The sequence below is a fragment of the Primulina tabacum genome, chromosome 17 (assembly GCF_025594145.1).
Source record: "Primulina tabacum isolate GXHZ01 chromosome 17, ASM2559414v2, whole genome shotgun sequence".
Classification (NCBI taxonomy): Eukaryota; Viridiplantae; Streptophyta; class Magnoliopsida; order Lamiales; family Gesneriaceae; genus Primulina; species Primulina tabacum.
Genome location: NC_134566.1, coordinates 12,571,634 through 12,599,033, shown reverse-complemented (window position 1 = coordinate 12,599,033; position 27,400 = coordinate 12,571,634). Strand labels below are relative to the sequence as shown.

General features: G+C 35.2%; 1 pseudogene; it reads left to right on the top strand.

The window, feature by feature from the left end:
- Positions 1–13,776: 13,776 nt before the first annotated feature.
- On the top strand, positions 13,777–25,364 carry LOC142530781 (glutamate synthase 1 [NADH], chloroplastic-like; annotated as a pseudogene).
- Positions 25,365–27,400: the final 2,036 nt, after the last annotated feature.

The window sequence follows — 27,400 nt, the reverse complement described above, 5'->3', positions numbered from 1 at the left end:
GACCGTTTTATATAAGTACTCCAGGTATTTATTGTAATTTTATATTTTGGGATAAATATAAAAGACACGTGACATCGAGTACTATTTCTATTATGGTCTGAGTGCAACCGATTTATAGTCGTTCAAATCTTAACGTTGCTTTTTTCTATTAAAAGTCGATCATGATTGTTGGGTGCAATAATTGTCCTTGCTTGATAGAGCGATCGAATCGTGATGCTTGAGCTGCTGTGCGGTTTAAAAGATTTGAGTTGCACAATTACTACTAGCTATAGCTTTTGGTAAAGCGGCAAGCACTCGGTCCTACAATGATTCATATTCTAATCTACGAACTGCATATATTCATTATCTATATGAGATTTCCAAATTAATTTAAGCTATGCTGAAATATTATTAAGCACAAGCTTGAAAGTTTTATATGATCTTTTGAAGGGTCTTATGTGCTGATTTTCTGTTCACTAGTGCATCAAATATTTATTATTTGAAGTGTGAACATTTGTAACTGATGGAAGAGTTTTTATGTGCATATTTTATTCATTTGTATTTAAGTTGTGTAATAAGAGTTTCAATAAAGCAGTTGGTAAGTCGTGTTAAAGTGGGACGTTGTAATTCTTGTAATGGTTAAAGTTTTGAGTGGAATCTTTGTGGAAACAAAATAAAGAGAACGTAAAAGATTTTTGTCATCGAACTTGTGTACTAATTTTTTTGGTCTACCAATTTTTACAAAACTTGTTGTTCCCTGAGTCGGCTGGAATATTTCAACAATTATATTTGATAAGTTGTCATCTGCTCTCTCAGGAGTTCGATATTTGATCTTGATTATTGACAAAAGTTGTGATCCCCAAAGTCTTTTAGAAAAAAAAATTTATGAGATATTTATTTACCTCCTCTAAAAACATCCATTGATTTTAACATTCATGTTCAAAAATTAGTGTTTTGTGTGAAAAAAACACGTTCAATTCACTAATTTTTCATATTTTGTCACAAAATCAACCAGGAATTATACCATAATAAAAAGTTATTAAAAGGGATTACAAGGAAAATGTAGAACAAATAATATTTTAAAAGTAAAAGTCACCCAAAAAAATTAGAGATAATTACAAGGGAAAATTAGTGCACTTTTGATGAACATAATATGAACCATGTAATGCAATTTCCGCCAAACGAGATATATATTTACCCGATCTTACATTTAATGTCCTCGATACAACATGAACTAGGTTTTAGAAGTATTTATGCCAAGTAAATACTTCTTTCATTGACCTAACAATAGCTACCTTAAATTCACTTGGTTACAATTTTTTTCCAACGCAAAAATTTCTATGAGACCGTCTCACATGTCAATTTTATGAGATGAACTACTTGTTTTATCAAAAATATTATTTTCCTTGATAGGTATAGATTGAATCGCTCCGTCTTATAAATATATATCTATAACACCGCCTCATTGAAAAGTACTCTTTTTCCAATTGATGCTACATGTATCACAATAATTGAGATTAAAAGTCATCTTCCATCCCCCATGAATTTCCTCTATTAATGGAAAATAACTTTTAAGAAACTAGGGGTTTTTTGGCATAAGAAATATACAGGTAGTTAGATTATTGCATTATTTAAAGATTAGGTTTATTGCGAGACGTTTTCATGGATTTATATATGTGAGATGAGTCAACCTGATTCATTTATGTAGTAAAACATAATACTTTTGACATAAAAAATAATTTTTTCATGGATCGGGTCAAGTAGGAGTTCTATCTCACAAAATTATCATTGAGACCGTCTCATTGAAGTTTTGTATTATTTAAAATATTTAAATTATATCATCGTCAATAACTACCATTTTTCATAGATTATGTGTCGATATATCAGTCAATTAATTCATATTTAAGAAATTTCCAAAGGGGTAAAAAGTCGTGTTGTCTTCGAAAGGCATCATCTTATCATACAAGTAATATCAACGTTCCATAAATGGATTTCATCATATGCAAATGACATCAAATTTCTACATAAACATTAAAAAATTGGACCACAAAACTGATTTAATCACATCAAAATCAAACTAGTTGTTTGATATCACTTTTTCACATGCTAAATATTTAGCATATCTTAGTTACATATACGTTGTTGTTTTATATCAAACGAAAAGTGACGTTTGAACAATACAACTGAATGATATAAAATATTTCAATTGCACCGTTACTATAAGTTATATATAATTTTGGATAAGTCGATAAATGGTCGAAGCCATCATAAATTTCAACAAATACAGATCATGAAATTAGAATAAAGATAAGATTTTGTATAAACTGTTGGCTGTTGTTGTTAGCCGCATATATATAACCATCAGCTGTAACAATTGGCCGCATAGTCTCTATTTAATTATAGTTATTAATTAATCAAATTGTTGGATAAATTCAATGTATCAACTTTCTTCATCCATTTCGTCACATTTTGCGGAGTCAACTCAACCTACACCATCATATGAGTTAAATATATATCTGAAAACGAAAATCAAATTTTTATTTCATTTTTTTAAGGTAAAAAATGATTTTCATAATACTTTTATTAGGTAAAATTTGTTTAATATCATGTAATTTACATGACCGCCATATTTTTTTTAGTTGAAACGATCAAATGTAATTAGAAAAATCTAAAGTTGCGTTTTGATCGAAGGATTTGAGTTGATTTGATTTCGAATCCATACCTCAAATCCATTTGGTTTAATATTTGATTCTTTGAATTAATGGTTTGAGATCTTTTACGTTGTCTAAGTATTATTTTTGTTTCAATTTCAAATTCAATTTTCAGTCTAATCATTTCAAATCAATGGATTTCATGTGCTCAAATATACTCGCAAATCAAAATCTATCAATTCAAACGCAACTTAAAAGTTTTGACAATTGTGGTGAAATTTAATTTACACAAATAACATTAAAAAAAATTTGAGATAAGAAGATATTTTTGAAGAAGTCAAAACACATTTATAATTAATTTGATCGTATTTTTGTTTAGACGAGAGAATTATATTGGAAAAAGGTAAGGTGACTAATAATAATTGAATTCAAAAGCAGGAGTTCTTTAATTTTCATTGATATAATAAATGTTTATGGTGGTTGATTTGAATGCGATCATTATTACTTATCATGAATTTGATAATGGTTCCGCAGCAAATTAGAATATTTGCTATTATTTACTTTGTTTTAATGATAAGATCATAAATAAATATAGAGGGGTGAATAGATTTTTCTCAAAAAATATTTCGATTCACTTATCAAAACTGAAATGAAATTATTGTCAATTGGGTTTTCAATATGTCAATAATAAAAATCGTGCGGAAAAGACCGTCTGAGACTTATTTGAACAAATAACTCGTCAAAACCCAGTTGGGTTATCGAATGAAAAGTAAAGTAGGTAAACTGAAAAGTAGATTGACATGAGTTTATTTCTGGATGTTCGGAGACTTCAATACTCTCACGTCACCCCTTATTTCTTACAAAGGTTTGCATTAAAATACTTTGGTAGTTACAAGCAATTTGAAATTACTCACTTCAGTAGGACTTGACACCGCCTAACTGAATGCAATAGACGCCACACTTGCTGAATTGGTACTCTGCCATTTTTTATTTGTTCGAGTATGTAAATAAATCACGAATACGATCCAAGTAATAAAAGGCCAAGTTTCTTTTGGATCCAAACTCCAATAAGATCTCCATGCTCCGTTAGCCTATATTGCTCCGTTAGCCTATACTACTCCATAAAGAATTCCTATGGTTAAAAAGACAAATCTGAAACTAATAACTTGGTAAACTTCAATCTTAATTAACTCGAGCATTAGGACTGTTTACTCTCAATTGCACATATTTCACAAAGAAATTTTAAGAAATTAATCCTCAAATGATCAGATAATAACTTATCAACGTGTGATTGCTCTTATCAGTTTGGCTCACATAAAGTGTTTTCAAGATACAATATATTAATTAATTCAAAATATTTAGAGAGTTAGAGAGTTTTTTTAGCTTGTCAAACTGATGTATTAGTAGACTTCATCAGCAACGATAATCTTTTTTGAAATCATATATTTGTTTCCAAATACAGATGTCGTTGTTGTCATGTCATCGTCCTTTCTGAGATGTTCTGGTAGTGAATACTAACATTCTGTTGAGAATCAGTGACCGTTGATACAAAAAATTTTATCCGATATTTCAGCTAGGCTCTGATTCTTAATCAATGAGTATAATGATATTTCTCAAAGAATGCTTGGATTTGGGCTGATTGATTGACTTAAATGAACTGTCAGTTAGGCTCTATCCATTGTCCTTAGATCAATTTGCCTATCATTATCCCTATTAGACTATCAGTTTAGCTCGGTAGTCATTTAGACTCTTAAAAACTTTTGCTCATGAATATTCCATTTTCTTCTTGAATTCGATTAGATTAAGTTATGTAATTATCCGTCGGATCAACATTCTTGTCAAATCATCAAAACTTATCATTTTCTAACATAAAGAACAAAGATTTGATAATTTTAAAAATAATTGTCAAATTTAGATAATGTTGTGCATTATTTGTTTATAGACTTTTGTTTTTTCAACAAATTGTTTATCAACATTTTTATGAAATCATTTTCTAAAAATATTCAATCATGGCGTAGGGGGATTAGATGTCAGATTCGCTGTCCAATTTAGAGCATCCACAACGGGTGGGTGTTAACTCATCAAAAAACGTGGAGTCCACTGCCACATAGTCATTATAACAACATATCTCTTTTACCCACATTCCTTTTAACATTCAAACTCATTATTTATGGGTCCCACAGTCCACTCAATCATTTTAAAATTTTTTCATATTAATAAATAATATTAATTTTTAAAACAATATATTTAAAATAAAAAATAAAATATATACAACGGTTTACAAAATGTAAAAAAAAAATTTCTTTAAAAAAACTAATGGAAAGTCAAAATTTAAAAATTTAAAAACAAAATAAAAATAATTCAAAACACGAAGGGCACCCGTGTCAGCGACGGTTTATGGAAAACAATCGCAAAGTAGCGACGGTTCTTCAAAAACCGTTGCTAATTGTCCAATTTTTTTTAAAAAATAAACTGACAGAGGGGTGTTCAACCCCCTCTCTCTTGTGAGTGGGTGTTATAATGCCACTCACAATGAAGAGGGGGTGTTAAATAGGTGTTATATTGTGGGTGCCCTTAGAGCATCCGCATCCGTAGTCATTAATTTATGTTATTAACCTTCCATCTTGAAGGGAAATATAATTTCCATATTAAATTGATTTCCCTAATATTATCTTTTTCTTGTTGATTTGATTGAGTATAATATTTAATTATGGTTTTGCCTTTCTAGATAATTATGTTAAGATTTTATTGTGATATAATATCTTCCTTAAGTCTAATTTCATTCTTGATAAGATTATGTGGAATATTGGATTTGACTTTTCTAGATATTATATTTATGATAAAGATCTTGAAGATATTATATTATTGATTTAACTCTTGATTTCTTTATTTTGTAGATTTTCTCGTGAGATGAAGTGAATTATAAATAAGAGAGATGAAGATTAAAAAGAGGTGAGAGAGTTTTAGTGGAGGAGTTCACGTGTAGGATTTTCGTGGAGGTGATTTTCTTGGGAGCTTAAAAGAAAGAATTTTCGTGGGAAAAATTCACAGAGTTTGTGTGTAGAATTTTCGTGGAGTCGAAGTGTTTTTCGTGGGAAGTTTTCGTGAAGAGTTTTCACGTGAGAAGATTTCTTGGAGTTTTTAGTGAGAGTTTTTCTTGCGGCTTCTTCCTCTCGGTCAATATTCACTCATGTGTGCACGTTCAGAATTTCAGAGAAAACCTTATTCAAGAGACGTGCTGTGATTTAAAGAGTTGTGATAGGGTGTTGCTGTGAATGTTGAGAACATCTGCGGACAACATCTGGGAAGAAGTTGGCCGAAGATTGCTTCTCGTGGATCTACCTTTTTGGATCACGTTTTTGCTTTCTTGTTATAGTTTTATTCTGGTTATTTGTTTAGAAAGCATTTGTTTTCTCAACTTGTTGAGAAAATTGATTTTTGTCCTAATCACTAGTGTTAGGTTTTTGTGAACGATTGATTTTTCTAGTGATTAATTTTTGCCATAAGGCATCGCACAAGTATTTATATTCGTGCAAATTTAATCTCGTCCATCTATTTTTTTAAAGTCAATTTGTGTTGCAAAATATAATATTCCGCTGCATGTTGTCCGAGATGTTGTAACATCTGGCACAACACTTAATTCTGATTAAACACAAATTCACTATTTTACATATAATTCTGATATTCTTATTATCTTGAGCATCTGTCGGACAAAATAATCCTTACTAGTGGTATCGGAGCATACTCTTGATATACTAAGTGCTGATTCTGGTTTTTGTTTTTGTTTGACAGAACTAATCCAATGGACAATTCATTTGCAAGCGCAGCACTTCGACCACCAATTCTAGATGGTACCAATTACAGCCTATGGAAGGTCAAAATAAGATACTACATAAAATCTCTAGATGAACGGGCATGGCAGCGTGTCATCAATGGATGGACTCCACCAGTCATGATAGATCAAGAGGGTGACAAACGGTCAAAGCTTGAAACTGACTGGACTGTTGATGAAGTGCAAAATTCGAACCACAACTCAAAGGCTTTGAATGCTATATTCACATCGGTTGACATGAACATGTTCAGTTTAATCACAAACTGTACTTCGGCTAAAAGTGCATGGGATATTCTCCAAAATCACTGTGAAGGGTCTGAGAGTGTGTGACGAACCAGATTAAGGATGCTTACTTCCAAATTCGAGATGATGATGATGGAAGAATCTTAGAACATACTCGAGTACGATCGTCGCCTACGGGAAATTGCTAATGAGGCATTCAGTGTTGGAGAAGCTATCTCAAATGAGCGTCTAGTTAGCAAAGTCCTCCGTTTTCTGCCCGAAAGATTCAACATAAAAATTTGCGCAATAGATGAGGCTAAAGACACTTCTAAGATGGCATTGGAAGACCTTATCAGTTCATTACGTACTTTCGAGATGAACCTGGACATGCAGAAGAAGGATAAGGGAAGACAATTGCACTCCAAACTTCAAATGACTCCTACAATGAACTCGTTCAAATATCTCAAGAAGTCAATGATTCTGATCTCTGCGAGGATTCTATCTCCTTTATCACAAAAAAATTTGGTGATTACTTGAAAAGAATCCGAGATAAAAAGAAGGATGCACAACCATCTAAATTTCCTAGCCTTCCTGCACCTGAAAAGTCACAAAAGTACCCTGCCAAGCAACAATTTCAGCCAAGGAATGAAGGCAAGGGACAATACAATTCAAAAAGGTATGATTCGGCGCAGTGTAGAGAGTGCAAGGGCTTTGGACAGTATGCCAATGAATGTGCTAACCGATTGCGAAAAAACAAAGGCTACAATGTGTCTCTAAGCGATGAAGAATCCGATTTAGAGGAGAAATCCACTGATGAAGAAAGTCAAACCTCCTTGACTGCACTATTGACAGAAAATCGCTGGCTGCAGGTGAATCCTTAGATGTTGCCCTAGGTGTTGCCACACCTGGCCGCAACATCTGCAAAAATTCAGTATGTTTGAAATCCACAACTTCTGGAAATTTGAGTGGAGATGATGAATCAGAAGCTGATTATGAAGAACTCACTCTTGAGAGTGTGCAAAAGCTTTATGTAGAGCTGTTTGAAGATTGGACCAAAAGAAACAAGTTGAACTCAAGTCTCATGAAGGATAACGTTGAACTAAAAGTCGTAGTTGCCAAACTTGAAGTAATTTTGAGCAAAAAGGATTTGGAACTTTGTAAGACCAAAGAAGAACTTCAAAAGGCAACTGAAACCTTGTCCAAGTTTAATTCAAGCACATCCAAGCTTGAATCCATACTTTTGATGGGAAGAGATGACAAGAAAGGCTTAGGGTTCAAAGACAGTGTGTTTGAAATAGGTGAATCTTCCAAGTCTACTTTTTTTTTTTATGAAGGAAAAAACTGAAACATTCACACCATCTCAAACTACATCTTCAACCAAAAGCTCCCCACCAAAAAGACAACATACTACACATGTCCCTAAGAGAAGAAAATGAAGGTATGTATGTCATTACTGCTTTAATCCTGGTCATATCAGGCCATACTGTTTTAAACTCAGGGATGATCGCATGAATCAAAAGTCGAGCCAGATGTTGCCCCGAATGTTGTCCAACATTTCCCGCAACACCTCCAACTGCCGACCTACAGTAAGACAAATTTGGGTACCAAATGTAAAAATTCACTGTAAAGTTGTCTATACTTCATTGAAAACTAACACTGCAGGTCATTGGTATTTTGATAGTGGAAGCTCACGCCATATGACAGGATCACAAGAACATCTCACTGATTATGTTGAAAAAAAATGTGGTAGAGTAACCTATGGAGGGGGATCTAAAGGAAGGATTGTTGAAAAGGGAACATTAAATGTTGAAGGACTACCAAAGCTCCGCAATGTGCTTCATGTTGAAGGATTAAATTCAAATTTGATAAGCATAAGCCAACTGTGTGATGATAATTTGCATGTCGAGTTTGATAAACATATGTGTGAAGTGTTTGATGAAACTAACTTGTGCATTATGACAATTACAAGGTCTTCGGACAATTACTACCAAATAGGTGAAGGACTTTCATGCAAACATGCAGATGTTAGTGAACTCGACCTATGGCATCAAAAACTTGGACATGCTAGTTTCAAAACCCTGAAGAATTTGAGTAAGTACGATGCTGTACGAGGTATACCTAACCTATCATATAGTACACCATATGTTTGTGGAGACTGTCAAAAAGGTAAGCAAACTCGCGTGTCACATCATATGTTGCCCCACTTTGGGACAACCGTTGCCTCGAATTGCTACACATGGATCTTATGGCACATGTGGAAGTGGAAAGTTTTGGAGGTAATAAGTATTCATTTGTTTGTGTTGATGATTTCTCACAGTTTTCGTGAATAAGTTTCATTAGGGAGAAATCAGACACTTTCAATGTGTTTAAAAAATTGGTCACAAGTATTACAAACTTTCATAATTTGAAGGTGACAAGGATAAGGACTGACCATTATCTCAAAAAGAAAACAGCTGAAGATGATATGGATGAGTTTCTAGAAATTCCAATATCACTGGAAAATGCAGATGTTGCCCCAGATGTTGCAACATCTGACACAACACCTGACACTGAAGTCACTGAAGCTGCGGACGAAACGAATAACGATGATGACGCAGTAGATGATGACAGAATATTCCAAGTAAAATTCAGAAAAACCATCCATCATCTCAAATAATTGGAAGTATGCATGAAGGTGCCCAAACTCGAAAGAAAGAAAAAGTGGATTACCGAAAGATGACTGGACTTATTTGCATGAGCTCCTTATACTCACAAATTAAGTGAATATCTACTGGAAATTGGCTTCAAACGAGGTGAGGTAGACAAAACTCTTTTTATTAAGAAATCTAAAGGTGAGAGTCTTATTTGTCAGGTTTATGTTTATGATTTCTCACAATTTTCATGGGTTAGTTTCATTAGAGAGAAATCGGATACTGTGATAATTTTAGTACAATTGATATTTCAAAAAATCCAGTAAAACACTCTCGAACAAAACACATTGACATTAGACATCACTTTATTCGAGATTTAGTAGAAAAAGGATTGATTCGAATTGAATTTGTTGATACAAATAACCAAATGGCTGACATATTCACAAAAGCATTAGTTTTTGAGAGATTCTCCAACCTTAGAAAATCTCTCAGCATGTGTTATGCCTAATCATACATAGATGTTGTCTCAGATGTTACAACATCTCGGACAACACCTAACATGCATGTGCATTTTAGGATTTCGGCATTCTGCATTACATTCATACTGTTATATGATGTGTTATCACAAGATGTACAATCTTCTGGTGCACTTACAATTTCTTGTTCTATTTAATCTTAACACACTTGGACATGATTAATGATATGTTTAAATCACAAAGTAGTTGAGGGATGTTCATGTACTCCATGACATTGACCCATGCGAAAGGTGACTTGAAAAGATTAAGTAAAAAGACAAAAAGAATCAATTATGCATATGCTCTGTATCAGAAGAAAAGATTGGAAAAAGCTACCTAAAAGAGTCCAATGAAGACTGTGCTTTTAGTGTGGGAGCTACCTCTTCTGAATTTATTACAGAAGGTAAAATAGAAGAAATTGGAAAAAGCTACCTAGAGGAGTCCTAAAGAAGACCGTTCTTCTAGTGTGGGAGCTACCACTTCTATGATCAGAAAGCTGTTAAGTCACCAAGTGTGAAGAAAAATCAAAATTGTTTTTCTGGAATTGTGCGTGTTGTCAGAAGATGTTGCCAACATTTGTGAAAACACTTCATTTGTGAACATATCTCATATTTGTTCTCATGTTTCCATTTATGTTACATTATGTTATTAGGCATAAATAGGTCATGCATAAACATAACATTGTGAATATTGTTGTGTCATTAGGTATGAGTATTTCAACAGAGAAAATTCGATGAAAATCCAGATTTTGCTAGAAATCCAATATTTGTGATTTTTGATGGTTCAGTGGTGTTAAAATCGATGTAGGTTCCAATTCTGGAAATTATTTGAAATGATTTTGGACGCAATTATCTCAGTAATTTTGGTAAGTGAGTACGGGCCAAAGCTGATCTGGTCTCCTACGAGAACTTAGTTTCTAACTATCGTCTGGCTATGGAGGTAGATGTCCATTCTGGACAAAAAGGGGGAGAAGACGTGACTCAAACTCAAGGGAGTGTGAATTGAAAGGGTCAAATGATACCATCTATCTGATACATTTGCTTGATTTCGTTTTTAATGTTCTACTTTGTTAAGGTTCTGCTTCCCTGATGTGTTTCTATTTTAATGAACTTCTAATGAATTTTTTTTTTGCAGGTGTTGTCTCAGGTGTTGCCAACACAACGAACAACACCCGTACTAACTTGATTTTATTCAGTGGGAGAAAAATTCTCATATTAAGGGGGAGTTAACTGGAGTTCAACTGAGAAATTGAGTTTGATTTGATTTTGTCCAGAAAGACAAAAGGGGGAGATTGAAGGGAAATATAATTTCCATATTAAATTGATTTCCCTAATATTATCTTTTTCTTGTTGTTTTGATTGAGTATAATATTTAATTATGGTTTTGCCTTTCTAGATAATTATTTTAAGATTTTATTGTGATATAATATCTTCCTTAAGTCTAATTTCATTCTTGATAAGATTATGTGTAATATTGGATTTGACTTTTCTAGATATCATATTTATGATAAAGATCTTGAAGATATTATATTATTGATTTAACTCTTGATTTCTTTATTTTGTAGATTTTCTTGTGAGATGAAGTGAATTATAAATAAGAGAGATGCAGATTAAAAAGAGGTGAGAGAGTTTTAGTGGAGGAGTTCACGTGTAGGATTTTCGTGGAGGTGATTTTCTTTGGGAGCTTAAAAGAAAGAATTTTCGTGGGAAAAATTCACAGAGTTTGTGTGTAGAATTTTCGTGGAGTCGAAGTGTTTTTCGTGGGAGGTTTTCGTGAAGAGTTTTCACCGTGAGAAGATTTTCTTGGAGTTTTTAGTGAGAGTTTTTCTTGCGGCTTCTTCCTCTCGGTCAATATTCACTCATGTGTGCACGTTCAGAATTTCAGAGAAAACCTTATTCAAGAGACGTGCTGTGATTTAAAGAGTTGTGATAGGGTGTTGCTGTGAATGTTGAGAACATCTGCGGACAACATCTGGGAAGAAGTTGGCCGAAGATTGCTTCTCGTGGATCTACCTTTTTGGATCACGTTTTTGCTTTCTTGTTATAGTTTTATTCTGGTTATTTGTTTAGAAAGCATTTGTTTTCCTCAACTTGTTGAGAAAATTGATTTTTGTCCTAATCACTAGTGTTAGGTTTTGTGAACGATTGATTTTTCTAGTGATTAATTTTTGTCATAAGGCATCGCACAAGTATTTATATTCGTGCAAATTTAATCTCGTCCATCTATTTTTTTAAAGTCAATTTGTGTTGCAAAATATAATATTCCGCTGCATGTGTCCGAGATGTTGTAACATCTGGCACAACACTTAATTCTGATTAAACAAAAATTCACTATTTACATATAATTCTGATATTCTTATTATCTTGAGCATCTGTCGGACAAAATAATCCTAACACATCTCTTCAAAAAGTATGAAATCCGCGATCCACATAATCATTATATTAATACTTTCTCATTATTAATACACACTCACATTCATTTAATATCAACATTCATTATTTATGGGTCTCACTGTCCACTTATTATTATTTTTTAATTTATATTAATTAAATATCTTTCTAATTTTGTTTAAAAATTTACAATAAATATTATTGAAAATAAATAGTATTATTATTTTAAAAATAACTTAATTTCAATATTGATTAAACTATTATTAAAAAATGAAAAAACAGTTGGCTTTATCAGAAGGATTTATATTTCAGAACAAATAAAAAGAATTAATATATTATATATATATATATATATATATATATATATAATTAAAAGAGCCGTTTGGTTTTTTTTGGCCTTTTTTTTTAAAAAAGGTATGTGAATTAATGAGATTAATATTGATGAATTTTTCATGCTGACATGACAGTCAAGATTAATAATCTATATATCCACATTGGTACATAAATATTAATTGGTGTTAATATTTATCCATTAATGCACTAATGGGATGCCCTTGAAAGAAAATATAAAAGCAATCGATGCCAAGTTTTTACAAGGAACGAGCCGAGGAGGCTCAGAACCGAGCCTAAAGGCGGTTACATGACAAGGTAAGATTCCATAATAGGCCTAATCTGGGTTGTCCCTGTCAAACCTAAACCCGACATGTTTCATACGACAGCAGCCATCGGATTCACCCCCTTGAGCGGTTGTCGCGTGCCGCATAGCCCACACTCCCACGTGTTATCACCACACTCACTTTGACTGAACAAAGAAATTAACCATTTTCCACACTACTTATTTTTTAAAAAATAAAAATATAAACTTTATAATAAATAAACATACTAAAACAAATAAAAATTTATGTCAACTAATATTTTATTAAATATATTTTCAGATAAAATTAGTTTTTTTATAACAATGAGAAAGATGGTAAATACAAATTATTTTATTTAAAATAAAAATCTACTATCAAAATAGTAATTCTTCTTATTCTTTATATACACATACATATATTTAGTTATTTCTTTGTAAATTTTTTGTTAATATAAGTAAGTATCGGATTAACGCTCAAATCTTGTCAGTAGTACGAATAGTTACATTATATTTTTGTATTTGGAACAATATTATACTTATATTCTCAATATATATTAATAACTATACCAATACATCCAACTAAGAATTTTAGCAAATATTAATTTATACAGGGATAAATGTAAAAATTAGGAAAAAATGATAATTTTGTTTTAAAAATTTTATAAAACTCTATATTTCATACAAGTCGATTTAAATACTTATGATAAATAATATAATTAAAAATATCACTATGACATTTAAAATTTTGACCAAAATAATTTAATAAAAGAGATTAGTATATAATTGTCTAATCTAATGATGAGTAGAATGGGCCCCACCTGCCAGCGTTATATTACTAGATTCCTCATGTCAATCAGATTTTCTTTCTATAAATCTACCACTTCAGGCTTCGTGTTTCACCTCGCCCAGGCTCTGCAAAACCGAAGCGATTCTGTGAGGCCTATCGATTTCTTTGTTTCGCTTCTGTCAAATCCTGCCCCCCGCGAATATTGCGCTCGTTTTTTTTCTTTCTTGGTGGCTATTCTCTCGAACACTTCGCCGCCGTAGATAACAAGAACACTGCTTAGAATTAGTCACCCACCTACCTCACAGAGAGTTTCTTGTTTATAAGCTACCCCCTTTTCGCTTTTTAAGTTTTACTTGTTCTTTTCTTTCAATTGGGTTTGCTTTAGAATTGGTGGATTTCGATAGATCTGATCGGTTCGCCGTTGTGGGTTTGTTTGTTGGGATAAGTGTCTGAGGCGGTGTTTTTTGGTTCGGTGGAAGATGTCGGTGGCTTCGGGATCTGGGGTCCGAGTTAAAGGCGGAGGACTGATCTCGCCGGTGTGCACGCCGAGCCACCAGCTTAATGCGGTGGCGGCATTGAGCCGGAGAGGGAGGATTTCCCGGGGATTTGGGGCGAAGAGAAGTGTGGGTCTGGAGAAGAAGTTTGTGTGCGGTACGAGTCTGCGGAGTGCTGTTTCTTCTTCTTCAGGTGCATGTTCCGGCTCGGAAAGGTTGCATCTCTGGCAGACTGATGGTCCTGGCCGAGCTCCGAAGCTGCGTGTAGTTGTGAAAAATGCACTGTCTCGGGTGCCGGAAAAGCCACTCGGGCTTTATGATCCGGCTTTTGATAAAGACTCGTGTGGTGTTGGGTTTGTGGCCGAGCTCTCCGGTGAAAGTACCCGTAAAACGGTACCTATCATTTCTTGTTATAATATGATGATGACTAAAGATTCTTATTTTATTTATTTATTTTATTTCTGTGCGTAATATTTTACGGTTATTTTTTGTTTTTCAGGTGACTGATGCTATAGAAATGCTGGTGCGCATGTCACATAGAGGTGCGTGGTGGATGTGAAACGAATACTGGAGATGGAGCTGGAATTCTCGTGGGCCTTCCAAATGCTTTCTACAAAGAGGTCAGTTCCTTTAAAAAAAATAGTTGCAGTTTCATTTCGTCTCTTAAAAAAGATGAAGTTAGAGAATGCAACTTCAATTCTTCATCGTAGAGTTATGCAGAAGTTAATATTATTACTTTTGTTTTAGAAAAAAAATTTCTGCTTGTTGCTATTTTATTTTAAGTTTCAGCTTTAATGTAAAGTTAGATACTTAAATGTCCCGGACTATTGAAATTTCTAGAAGGGACAGGTGGAAGTGATGAAGAATGATTTGATCTGTATTACTTTACAAACATAAAGTATATATATTTTTTCAATTATGAGTTATGTTGCTCATGGCATTGGGGTTATATGGTATCAGGTTGCGAAAGATGCCGGCTTTGAGCTACCCGCGCCTGGTGAATATGCAGTTGGCATGTTCTTCTTGCCTACTTCAGGCAGTAGGAGGGATCAGAGTAAAATTATATTCACTAAGGTACTGAACAAAGTTCTAAATTTGAACTTTCGGTACTTAAGGACTAATTTTTGTTGCTTTCTAACATTATCATAAATTTTCTGACGGATCTTTGTCTGATTGTGTTGTAGGTGGCTGAATCACTTGGCCATACAGTTCTTGGATGGCGACCAGTCCCCACAGATAACTCAGGATTGGGCAAGTCTGCTCTGCAGACTGAACCCGTAATTGAGCAAGTTTTCCTTACCCCAACTCCCAGGTCGAAGGTGGATTTTGAACAGCAGGTAGAATACTTGGCTTGAAAGTGGTATAATTGTAAATCACTTATGGATATTATATTTCTTTATCTTTCACTAATTCCTTTGTCTTCTTGTAGATGTATATATTAAGAAGGGTTCCATGGTAGCCATCCGAGCTGCTTTGAACCTTCAACATGGTGGAGTCAAAGACTTCTATATATGCTCTTGTCATCGAGGTTAGTTTCATACAGTTCATTGGGTACTTAATTGCACTCGTTGAGGATTTTGATTCGACTTATTTTCTTTAACTTTTAGGACTGTCGTCTACAAAGGTCAATTGAAGCCTAACCAGTTGAAGGAATACTACCATGCGGATCTTGGCAATGAAAGGTTTACGAGCTACATGGCCCTGGTAAATATTTATCCATTCTCTGTTTTTCTATGCTGACACCATACTTCGACAACCAACAGCATGGGAACAACCGATTAACCAAAGCGATGCAAGGTTGAGGAATGACTTCTGAGGCATTGAAGTATGAATGATCTCTTAAGTTCTTCCGCACCCTTGATTACTATTTGGTTTTGGATGCCGGATTGGATTCTTTGGCCGAGTTGGTAAGGAACCTAATATGAAGTAAATAATGTTTGTAGAAGCTTGGCATGGTTCTGGCTATGATCCATATTAATGATCAAAACCTGTCTTACTGTGGGGAAAAATTTGTGTTTGGCCTAGAAAGCCTATGGTTCTCTCTATGATTGGTATCGACAACTGCTGTGCACACTGCTGATGTGCCCTGTACGCAATTTAGCTGTAGGCTTATTTCATCACACAATGACATGATTTCAATTCATATTGAAATAACTGCTCTTCTGGATTCTTGTTACAGATACACTCTAGGTTTTCGACAAACACATTCCCCAGCTGGGATCGTGCTCAGCCAATGCGTGTCCTTGGGCACAATGGGGAAATCAACACGCTTAGGGGCAATGTCAATTGGTGGGTGGTTTCTTCCGTTTTAGTGCTTTCTGTTTTAGCCTCTGTCAAAATAAGATTGGTATTTGAGATTCACAGAGCTGTTGCCGTAGAAAAGTAATTATTTGTTGACAAGCATGAACATTTTCTTGTCAAGAATGTTCAAATATTGCGTGTCCTTCCTTGGGCACAATGGGGAAATCAACACGCTTATGTCAATTGGTGGGTGGTTTGTTCAGTTTTTAGTGCTTTCTGTTTTTGCCTCTGTCAAGATCAGATTGGTTTTTGAGATTCACAGAGCTGTTGCCGTAGAAAAGTAATTATTTGTTGACAAGCATGGACATTTTCTTGTCAAGAATGTTCAAATATTAGGAATGTATTTTCATTTTGTGTAGCAATCAGCTGCACTTAATCTGAGAAACTATTTTCTGATTTTGTCCGTTAAAGTAGGTGTGTGATTTGCCATGTTATTTCTTTGCGATGGCTATCTAATCTAGAATTTTGATGATAAACACAAGTGAGAAAGTCATTGGCATCCATTTTATTGGTTTTTTTTATGTAGGATGAAAGCTCGTGAAGGTCTTCTAAAGTGCAAGGAGCTTGGCTTGTCAAAGACGGAGATGAAGAAGCTTCTACCTATTGTAGATGCCAGCTCGTCAGATTCAGGTTGTATATTTGCCAGAAAAAAATTTCTTCTCACATTTGCTTCTAAAAATAGCTTTTAATGTGTGCTGATCACACAATTAATATTTTTTGCATAATCCGCAGTACCGTAAGTACCAGTGGCATTAGTCAAGCTGCTACCATTAGTCTGTTTTGGATTCATATCTAATTGCCTTAATCAATTTTTAGGTGCCTTTGATGGTGTGCTTGAGCTTTTGGTTCGAGCTGGTAGAAGTCTTCCTGAAGCTATAATGATGATGATTCCTGAAGCCTGGCAGAATGATAAGAACATGGATCCTTATCGGAAGTCCTTTTACGAATATTTCTCAGCTCTTATGGAACCTTGGGATGGCCCTGCTCTTATATCATGTATGTCTTTGTAGATTCTCCTGATTTGAATTTCCATTTTCATGCCATGCGTTATATCTTGCTTGGTTATATGTAATTATAATTTACAGTTACTGACGGACGTTATCTTGGAGCAACATTGGATCGGAATGGATTACGTCCTGGTCGCTTTTATGTGACACACAGTGGGAGAGTTATTATGGCAAGCGAAGTTGGAGTGGTTGATATTCCCCCAGAGGATGTCTCCAGGAAAGGGAGACTTAATCCCGGTATGATGCTCCTCGTGGACTTTGAGAATCATGTTGTTGTAGATGATGAAGCCTTGAAGCAACAATATTCGCTTGCAAGGCCTTATGGTGACTGGCTAAAAGGCAAAAGATACAATTGAAAGACATCGTTGAATCTGTTCGGGAATCTTACCGTATTCCTCCTCCCATAGCTGGAGTTGTGCCGGTCAGCACTATTTTCAGTTTCTTGAATGTATTTTCCACCTTCTGGGGCAGTTACTTTTTTTATCTGTTTTATGCGTTGTCGATTGAAAAACTTTAATTTTCTTTCATGATTTAGTATGAGCAAAAGTATTGTGATTTTAGGTATCTCCCAATGATGAAAACATGGAACACATGGGTATTCATGGTTTACTGGCTCCACTAAAGGCATTTGGGTATGTCATATTTTAACTTGCTTGTCCTCGATGCGTCTTTCGCTATTGGTCCTTGAAGGAGTGATTGTTGACCTCCCTGTGCAGTTACACGGTTGAATCTTTAGAAATGCTGTTACTACCCATGGCAAAAGATGGCATGGAGGCCCTTGGGTCTATGGGAAATGATGCTCCACTGGCTGTGATGTCTGATAGGGAAAAGCTTACATTTGAGTATTTTAAGCAGATGTTTGCTCAGGTCACAAATCCTCCAATAGATCCCATTAGGGAGAAGATAGTTACCTCGATGGAATGCATGATTGGTCCTGAAGGTGATCTCACAGAGACTACAGAAGAGCAATGCCATCGTCTATCGTTAAAAGGTCCTCTGCTATCGATTGATGAAATGGAAGCAATAAAAAGAATGAATTACAGAGGATGGAGAAGCAAAGTTCTAGATATTACCTACTCTAAGGACCGTGGTAGGAAGGGCTTGGAGGAGACTTTAGACAGGATATGTTCTGAGGCACATAATGCAATCAAGGAGGGCTATACTGCACTAGTGCTTTCTGACCGAGGTACGACATCAAAATTTATCATTATTAATGATGCCTTGTTTTATTTTATTATTATTTTTTATGTAGTTCACTGAAAATCCAACGATGTTTTATCCATGGATTTATGCAGCTTTCTCAACAAAGCGTGTTGCAGTAAGTTCCCTTATGGCCATTGGTGCTGTCCATCATCACTTAGTGAAGAAGCTTGAGCGAACCCGAGTTGCATTGATTGTTGAATCTGCTGAGCCCCGTGAAGTACACCATTTTTGTACACTTGTAGGATTTGGTGCAGATGCAATCTGCCCTTATTTGGCTGTTGAGGCCATTTGGAGATTGCAAGTTGATGGTAAAATTCCACCCAAAGCAACTGGTGAGTTCCTGTTGAAGGATGAGCTTGTCAGGAAATATTTCAAAGCCAGCAACTATGGCATGATGAAAGTCCTTGCCAAGATGGGTATATCGACCTTGGCCTCATACAAGGGAGCACAAATCTTTGAGGCAGTGGGCCTATCATCAGAGGTGATGGAACGATGCTTCACTGGAACCCCTAGCAGAGTTGAGGGTGCCACTTTTGAAGCCCTTGCACAAGATGCGCTCGAGTTGCATGAGCTGGCTTTCCCAACACGTGCGTTGCCACCTGGTAGTGCTGAGGCTGTTGCACTCCCTAATCCCGGTGATTATCACTGGAGGAAAGGTGGTGAATTGCACCTGAATGATCCTCTTGCCATGGCAAAGTTGCAAGAAGCTGCCAGGTCTAACAGTGTGGCTGCTTACCAAGAATATTCTAAACGCATCCAAGAATTGAATAAATCCTGCAATTTAAGGGGACTTCTGAAATTTAAAGAGGCTGAAGTAAAGGTTCCTATTGAAGAAGTTCAGCCAGCTAGTGAGATTGTAAAACGGTTTTGTACTGGTGCCATGAGCTATGGTTCAATATCATTGGAGGCACATACAACTCTAGCTATTGCTATGAACGAAATTGGGGGAAAGTCCAACACTGGTAAGCTAATGCCGCTTTCTTAAAGATCGTTTTGATGAAATGCCATTAGTGAAATGTTATGCCTTGCAAATGAATTTACAATTATCTGTTGTCTTTTAGTAACATCGAATTGGATTGTGTTCGCTCTAGTAGCTTTTTCTAGTTATACTTCTTACAACTTTTTGCTTGTCTTGCATTTTTCTCTTCACATTTCGAAGGCGTGTGTCCTCTGCCATGATGTTTTTATCGCGCTCTTTTTTTTTGGGGGTATATAGGTGAGGGAGGTGAACAACCATCTCGAATGGAACCGCTTGCAGATGGTTCAAGGAATCCAAGGAGGAGTGCTATTAAGCAGGTTGCCAGCGGCAGATTTGGAGTTTCTAGCTATTATCTGACAAATGCTGATGAGTTACAGATAAAAATGGCTCAGGTATTCTTCTCACTTTCTCTCTCTCTGTCTCTCTCAATATAAAGATGGTATTGTCATGTATGGGCTACCATCCTTTCAATTAGAGCAAAGTATCATTTTGTTTGTAAATTTACTTACATGGATACAGACAACGCCATACACGCAGAGAACCTTTTGGTGTATTTGCATCATTTAGTGATACGTGCAATTCATATTTGGTGAGAGTGTTTTACATCATAAACTTTCTAAATAAATTTTGATTGTTTTGCTGACTTTTGGAGATTTCATTGTTTCAGGGAGCAAAGCCCGGTGAAGGGGGTGAACTTCCAGGGCACAAAGTTATTGGAGACATCGCTGTCACTCGGAATTCTACTGCTGGTGTGGGGCTTATCAGTCCACCTCCTCATCATGACATTTATTCAATTGAAGATCTTGCACAATTGATTCATGACCTTAAGGTAGTTCTTGATACTTGATCATGTTATTTACACCGCCGCACTTGCAATTCAATGAAGGCATTTGATAGTTGATTCTTTTAATGGTGATTACTTCTCATTGTTATCTACTTACTGTGTCAATGGTAATTTTACTCTTACAGAACTTGTTTTACAGTTTTTTTGCCCAATAAACTTTCTGCAGAATGCAAATCCTGGGGCTCGTATTAGTGTGAAGCTGGTTTCTGAAGCTGGAGTTGGAGTGATTGCTAGTGGGGTTGTTAAGGGTCATGCTGATCACGTCTTAATCTCTGGTCATGATGGAGGTACGGGAGCTTCGAGATGGACTGGAATCAAGAGTGCTGGTCTTCCTTGGGAGCTTGGTCTTGCAGAGACCCACCAAACATTAGTTGCTAATGATCTTCGTGGTCGAACTGTTCTTCAAACAGATGGCCAACTTAAAACTGGAAGAGACGTGGCTATTGCTGCCCTTCTTGGTGCTGAGGAGTTCGGATTTAGCACAGCTCCTCTCATAACGCTGGGTTGTATCATGATGAGAAAGTGCCATAAAAACACTTGCCCTGTTGGTATTGCCACACAAGATCCAGTTCTTAGGGAAAAATTTGCTGGTGAACCAGAACATGTCATCAATTTCTTCTTCATGCTCGCGGAAGAAGTTAGGGAGATAATGTCTCAGCTTGGATTTCGAACACTCAATGAAATGGTCGGCCGCTCAGACATGCTTGAACTGGATAAAGATGTTGCTAACAACAATGAGAAGCTTAAGAACATTGATCTTTCCTTGTTACTTCGACCAGCTGCTGATATCAGGCCAGATGCTGCTCAGTATTGTGTGCAGAAACAGGATCACGGGTTGGACATGGCTTTAGATAACAAACTTATAGCATTAGCCCATCCTGCCTTGGAGAAAAGTCTTCCTGTGTACATTGAATCACCAATCTGCAACGTAAACCGAGCGGTTGGAACCATGTTAAGTCATGAAGTGACAAAACGCTTCCATATGGTGGGACTTCCTTCAGATACAATCCATGTCAAACTAAGTGGAAGTGCAGGTCAAAGTCTTGGAGCTTTTCTCTGTTCCGGCATCACTCTTGAGCTTGAAGGCGACAGTAATGATTATGTTGGAAAAGGCTTATCAGGTGGAAGAATCATTGTGTATCCGCCTAAAGGAAGCACATTTGATCCGAAGGAGAATATTGTCGTTGGAAATGTCACCCTGTATGGGGCCACTAATGGAGAGGCTTACTTTAATGGGATGGCAGCAGAAAGATTTGCTGTTCGGAATTCTGGCGCTAAAGCAGTAGTGGAAGGTGTGGGGGATCACGGTTGCGAATATATGACTGGTGGAACTGTCGTCGTGCTTGGTAAGACTGGAAGAAACTTCGCTGCTGGTATGAGTGGAGGCGTTGCCTATGTTCTTGATGTTGATTCCAAGTTCAGAAATCGGTGCAACTCTGAGTTGGTGGATCTTGATCCAGTAATTGAAGAGGATGATATTTTGACGCTCCAAATGATGATACAACAGCATCAACGTCACACAAGCAGCAAATTAGCGAAAAAAGTTCTTGCCAATTATGAGTCTCTTTTGCCCAAATTCATCAAGGTCTTTCCTCGTGATTATAAACGAGTTCTTGCACGCAAGAAAGCTGAGGAAATTTCAGAAGCAGCTTCAGAAAAAGCTGCCAGGGAAGCTGAGGTGCAAGAAGAGGCAGAGTTGATGGAGAAAGATGCTTTTGAAGAGCTTAAGAAATTTTCAGCTGCATCTGTCAGTGGAAAATCCAGCCAGGTAATTTTCTTCTGAAGCCTTTTTACCTATGCCACTTAATGCATTACATTTTGTCTGGTAACTAAACCTAATAACGAGACTAACTATTGGTGTTAAAAAATGTCAATTAATGAGCATGCGTATGACATATAACTGAAATTTTATGGGATGGTGGTGCATTTAGTTATTACGACAACTCTTCCAGACTCCCTATTGTTCTAAACTTTATCTCCAATAATTGAAATGTTACACTGTCTTTGCCTAACTTGCACGTATTCTTTTTCCAAATTCAGGAGACTTCTTTTCATCCATCATCTTTCTTCCGAGTCGCGACTTTTAGTGAATTTTAACTTGTAAAATAGTTGTTCTTGTTTGTTTGATTAGTGACTAGCATCCATCAATCATATTTATTCTGAGCGGTGACTTTTATTGAATTTTTAGCTTATAAAATAGTTTTTCTTTTTTGTTTGATTAGTGATCATCGTTTCTGATTTGACAGGTTGAAGAAGAAACATCAACGAGGCCGACTCAAGTTCCAGATGCTGTGAAACATAGGGGTTTTGTTGCTTATGAGCGAGAGGGTGTGTCATACAGAGATCCCAATGTTCGAATGAATGACTGGAATGAAGTTATGGAAGAGTTAAAACCTGGCCCTCTCCTGAAAACACAATCTGCTCGTTGTATGGACTGTGGTACTCCCTTTTGTCATCAGGTAAGATGTAGATTTGGCTTTGTCTAGTTTGGTTCGAGTACTTGACTTTTTTCTGAACATTGACTAGAGTGAATAAATAAAATATTTAAAAACATGCAGGAGAACTCTGGATGCCCTCTTGGGAATAAGATACCTGAATTCAATGAGTTAGTGTACCAAAATAGATGGCGTGAAGCGTTGGATCGACTTCTGGAGACTAACAATTTCCCAGAGTTCACAGGTCGTGTGTGCCCTGCACCTTGTGAAGGGTCTTGCGTTCTTGGTATCATAGAAAATCCAGTCTCAATCAAAAGTATTGAGTGTTCTATCATAGATAAAGCCTTTGACGAGGGATGGATGGTACCACGACCACCTTTGAAGAGAACTGGGTATATTATATTTCCTCACGTTTTCATTTCTTCTTCTCTGATATTCAATAATATTGTCATCTAAACTTTCACCTTGGCATTCTCATGAATAGATTAGCAAAAATAAAAACAATATCTCTTTTGTGTTGTTCAATAAGATTCTAATTGTCTTCACTCTTTCAGAAAAAGAGTTGCTATTATTGGAAGTGGACCTGCTGGTTTGGCTGCTGCTGATCAATTAAATCGGACGGGACACACTGTAACAGTGTTTGAACGTGCAGATAGAATAGGCGGTCTTATGATGTATGGTGTCCCAAACATGAAGACTGACAAAATTGATGTTGTCCAGAGAAGGGTCGATCTCATGGAAAAAGAAGGTGTCGACTTTGTGGTCAATGCTAATGTTGGAAAAGATCCCTTGTACTCGATAGATAAACTTCGTGAGGAAAATGACGCCATTGTTTTGGCTTTAGGAGCCACAAAACCGAGGTAATACGTTCGACTCTTGCAGATCTTGATTGATCATAAATAAAGCGAGAATTTTTTTCATCTGTCTTAAAAATTGAGATCTTTGATTTATTTGACAGGGACCTTCCTGTTCCTGGACGAGACCTTTCTGGAGTCCATTTTGCCATGGAGTTTCTGCATTCAAATACAAAAAGCTTGCTTGATAGCAATCTTCAGGATGAAAAGTACATCTCTGCAAAAGACAAGAAAGTTGTAGTAATTGGTGGAGGTGATACGGGCAATGACTGTATTGGAACATCTATCAGGCATGGCTGCAGTAGCCTCATCAATTTAGAGCTTCTCCCTGAGCCACCGCGTACTCGGGCTGCAGGAAATCCTTGGCCACAGGTTTGATTGTTGTCTTCTTCTGCCATCTTCTGGCTTTAGTTTTGAACTATTGACTATTGATCGCGCTTAGATAGAGAAACTAATAGACACACTTCAATGGACATTTGATACACGAGTTTTGTTGTGAAATCTTGTTTGCTTCTCCAGCACCCTCTCAACTGTTCTTTCATTCTGGCAGCAGCAAATGTTTGTCCTCTTTCAACTATCATTTCTTGATATGAAAAATAATTTCCTACTTGTTTGTTGGCAGTGGCCCCGTATATTCCGTGTAGACTATGGGCATCAAGAAGCTACTACCAAGTTTGGGAAGGATCCAAGGTCCTATGAGGTGTTGACCAAACGTTTCATAGGAGATGAGAAAGGAGAGGTGAAAGGACTTGAGATCGTACGTGTCCACTGGGAAAAAGACGCGAGTGGAAAGTTTCAATTCAAGGAAGTTGAAGATTCAGAGGAGATTATCGAAGCTGATCTAGTGCTTCTTGCCATGGGATTCCTCGGGCCCGAATCGGTTAGTATTTGTACCCTGATAAATGGTATTCATCCAGACACAGTCTATGTCATATTGGCACTCCGGGAATGTTTTGAATTCATTTTGTCCAAATGTTCTCCCTCATTGGATTCCGCTCATATCTTATTAGATAATATTTTTAGCACATACATTAATATGTTTGGGCTTGATTCTTTCAGACACTGGCGGACAAATTGGAGCTGGAACGAGACAACAGATCTAACTTAAAAGCTGAATATGGGCGTTTCTCGACAAACGTGGAAGGTGTCTTTGCAGCTGGTGATTGTCGAAGGGGACAATCTCTTGTCGTGTGGGCGATCTCCGAAGGCAGGCAAGCAGCTTCACAGGTCGACAAATACCTCATGAAAGACGACATAGAAACCGCCAATAGCGGTGAAAAACGTGGAGCATTTGTCCAAAAGCAGCAGCAAGACAGCCACAGGCAAACAGTGAGGACATAGTTTTGTTATTTGGCGATGGAATATGGTTCTAAATTCGGGACCTATTAAATTTTATGGTTGGAGGTTTGTTTCTTGAAAGTGGGACTTAGGCATTTTAGGATATTCTGATAGCTCTTTTGCTCTTTTCTTCCCCTTGTGTTGATTAGTTGTAACAAATGGGTGGTGTGGTGTTATGTTGACTAGCTTAGCCAGAATTAAAGGAAGAAATAATGTACAGTTTTTGTTTGTTCAGTGTCGGTTAGAAATAAATATTATTTGGAGATTTTCATTCACTCGACGCGTTTGAATGTTTATTTTCCGGTTACTACAGTCATTTCAGATCTAGAGTCATCAATTTGGATTGAATATGTAGATTTGACTGTGACAATTTGTGGGTTGGGTTGAAATTTTGTTAACTCAATTGAAGGTGAATTATAAACGATAAATATAAATATTTATAAGGATTTTTATTTTTATTTTTTTGTTGGTCGACCTCATATGCAAATGATTTTTTACTTTATCATAAAAATCTATAAAACATTTGAGTAAAATATATACTTGATATTTCACATTAAGTAGGAGAAAACAATGATTTTCATCTATTTGATAATTTATATTTTAGAGAAAAAAATAAAAAAAAATTAATAGCATGTTGCCAAAATCCGGATACTTAAATTGAAAGTTGAAATAAAATATTATTTATTTTAAAAAAAGAATTAATACATTTTCTTTGATCTAACATTTACCGTGTAACATAAAATCAATATAATAAAAAATAAAAATCGGCATGCTTTAAATTTTGCATTCCATTGGTTCAATTAAAATTGAAACAATATTTTTTCACGACCGGAACATTTACTAAAGTTTTACGAAAGAGTAATTATTCATTTTACAATGTCTTTCTAGTCATCTTTAGATTCTAGTATTTAATTTTAATAGATTTAACATGATTGTCCAACCAAAAATATTGAGAAAATTGTATTCAATTCAATGAAAAAAAAACTAAGTACATCAGTTTTTGATTCTGAATAACAAGCACATTATTATTATATTATAATGATAAATAAATTATTATTCTTAGTTTATCGTCCTAATCCAAACATTTTATCACAATAAAGACTTTTTCGAATGTAAGATGATAAATTTAATATTGACATTAAATAATGCTAATGTTAATTCTAACGTTTATTTATTTTTTATTGTTGTCGATACATTATTTTTTCTATCTTCAAATGTATTAATCTATTTATTATTGTATACAAAGTATAATAATCATTTGGTTAAATTGATCACATTTTGAAATTATGCGCTTATAAAAAAATTCTAAGATATATCTAAAGACCAATAGATGATGAAATTAAATTTGAAAGCAAGAGAAAAATTAAGAAAATGTAGAGCACTGTAGTGTATGAATTTTCACTTTGTACAGTGAGAAAACATAAGGTGAGTCTACTGCTTATACCAAGTGAGATACATATATATGAATTTCATTCAACTTGACCTATTATAATATTTTTATTAACTCACTTTATCTTTCATTTTTTACTCCACCAACTTTGCAGCGGGACGGTAAACCAATGCGGTTCATTCAAACATTAGCTTTTGATTTGTTTTACTAAATTGTGGCCTACAGTCACCAACTTCAATCTATAGAAGTCGAGATTAGTAATTTATAGGTAATAGAAAATTATTTAGTTTTTATTTTATGTCTTTTGTTTAATTGTGTGATTTTTTTATGTCCGATCTAATTCATGTTTTAGAATTTTTATTGAATTTTTATAATCGTGATTAAAAGTGTTGCACACATACAATATACATAAAAATTAATATATTTTAAAATATTAGTATTGAAGTTCAAATAAATATATTGAATCATTATTTAAGAATTTTTAGAAAATAAATATAAATCATAATTCAGATTTAAAGATTAACATATTAATAAAGAATTGTGATGAGTATGATCTTCAGGAACTATTAGTGTTAATCCAAAAAAATTAAATATTATTATTGTAAATGAATTTTTCTTAATTAATTATAAAATGTTAAGTATATGTGCTTAATTAATTAGAAAATTATGATAATTATTTTTCGTATGAGTTAGTGATCGAGTCCTATTTTTTTGAGTTTTTTTCTTCATATTTTTAGTTACACTTAACGATATATTATGAGTTAAAATACTAAATGAAACAAATTAGCAAGATAAAAAACTAATAAAGGAATTCAAGAATATGGGGTTACTCAATTATTTTGACTCACAAAAGTTTTATAATTTGCTGATTTAATTGATGTTAAATCCACAAGCACTATGTTTAACATGATTTCT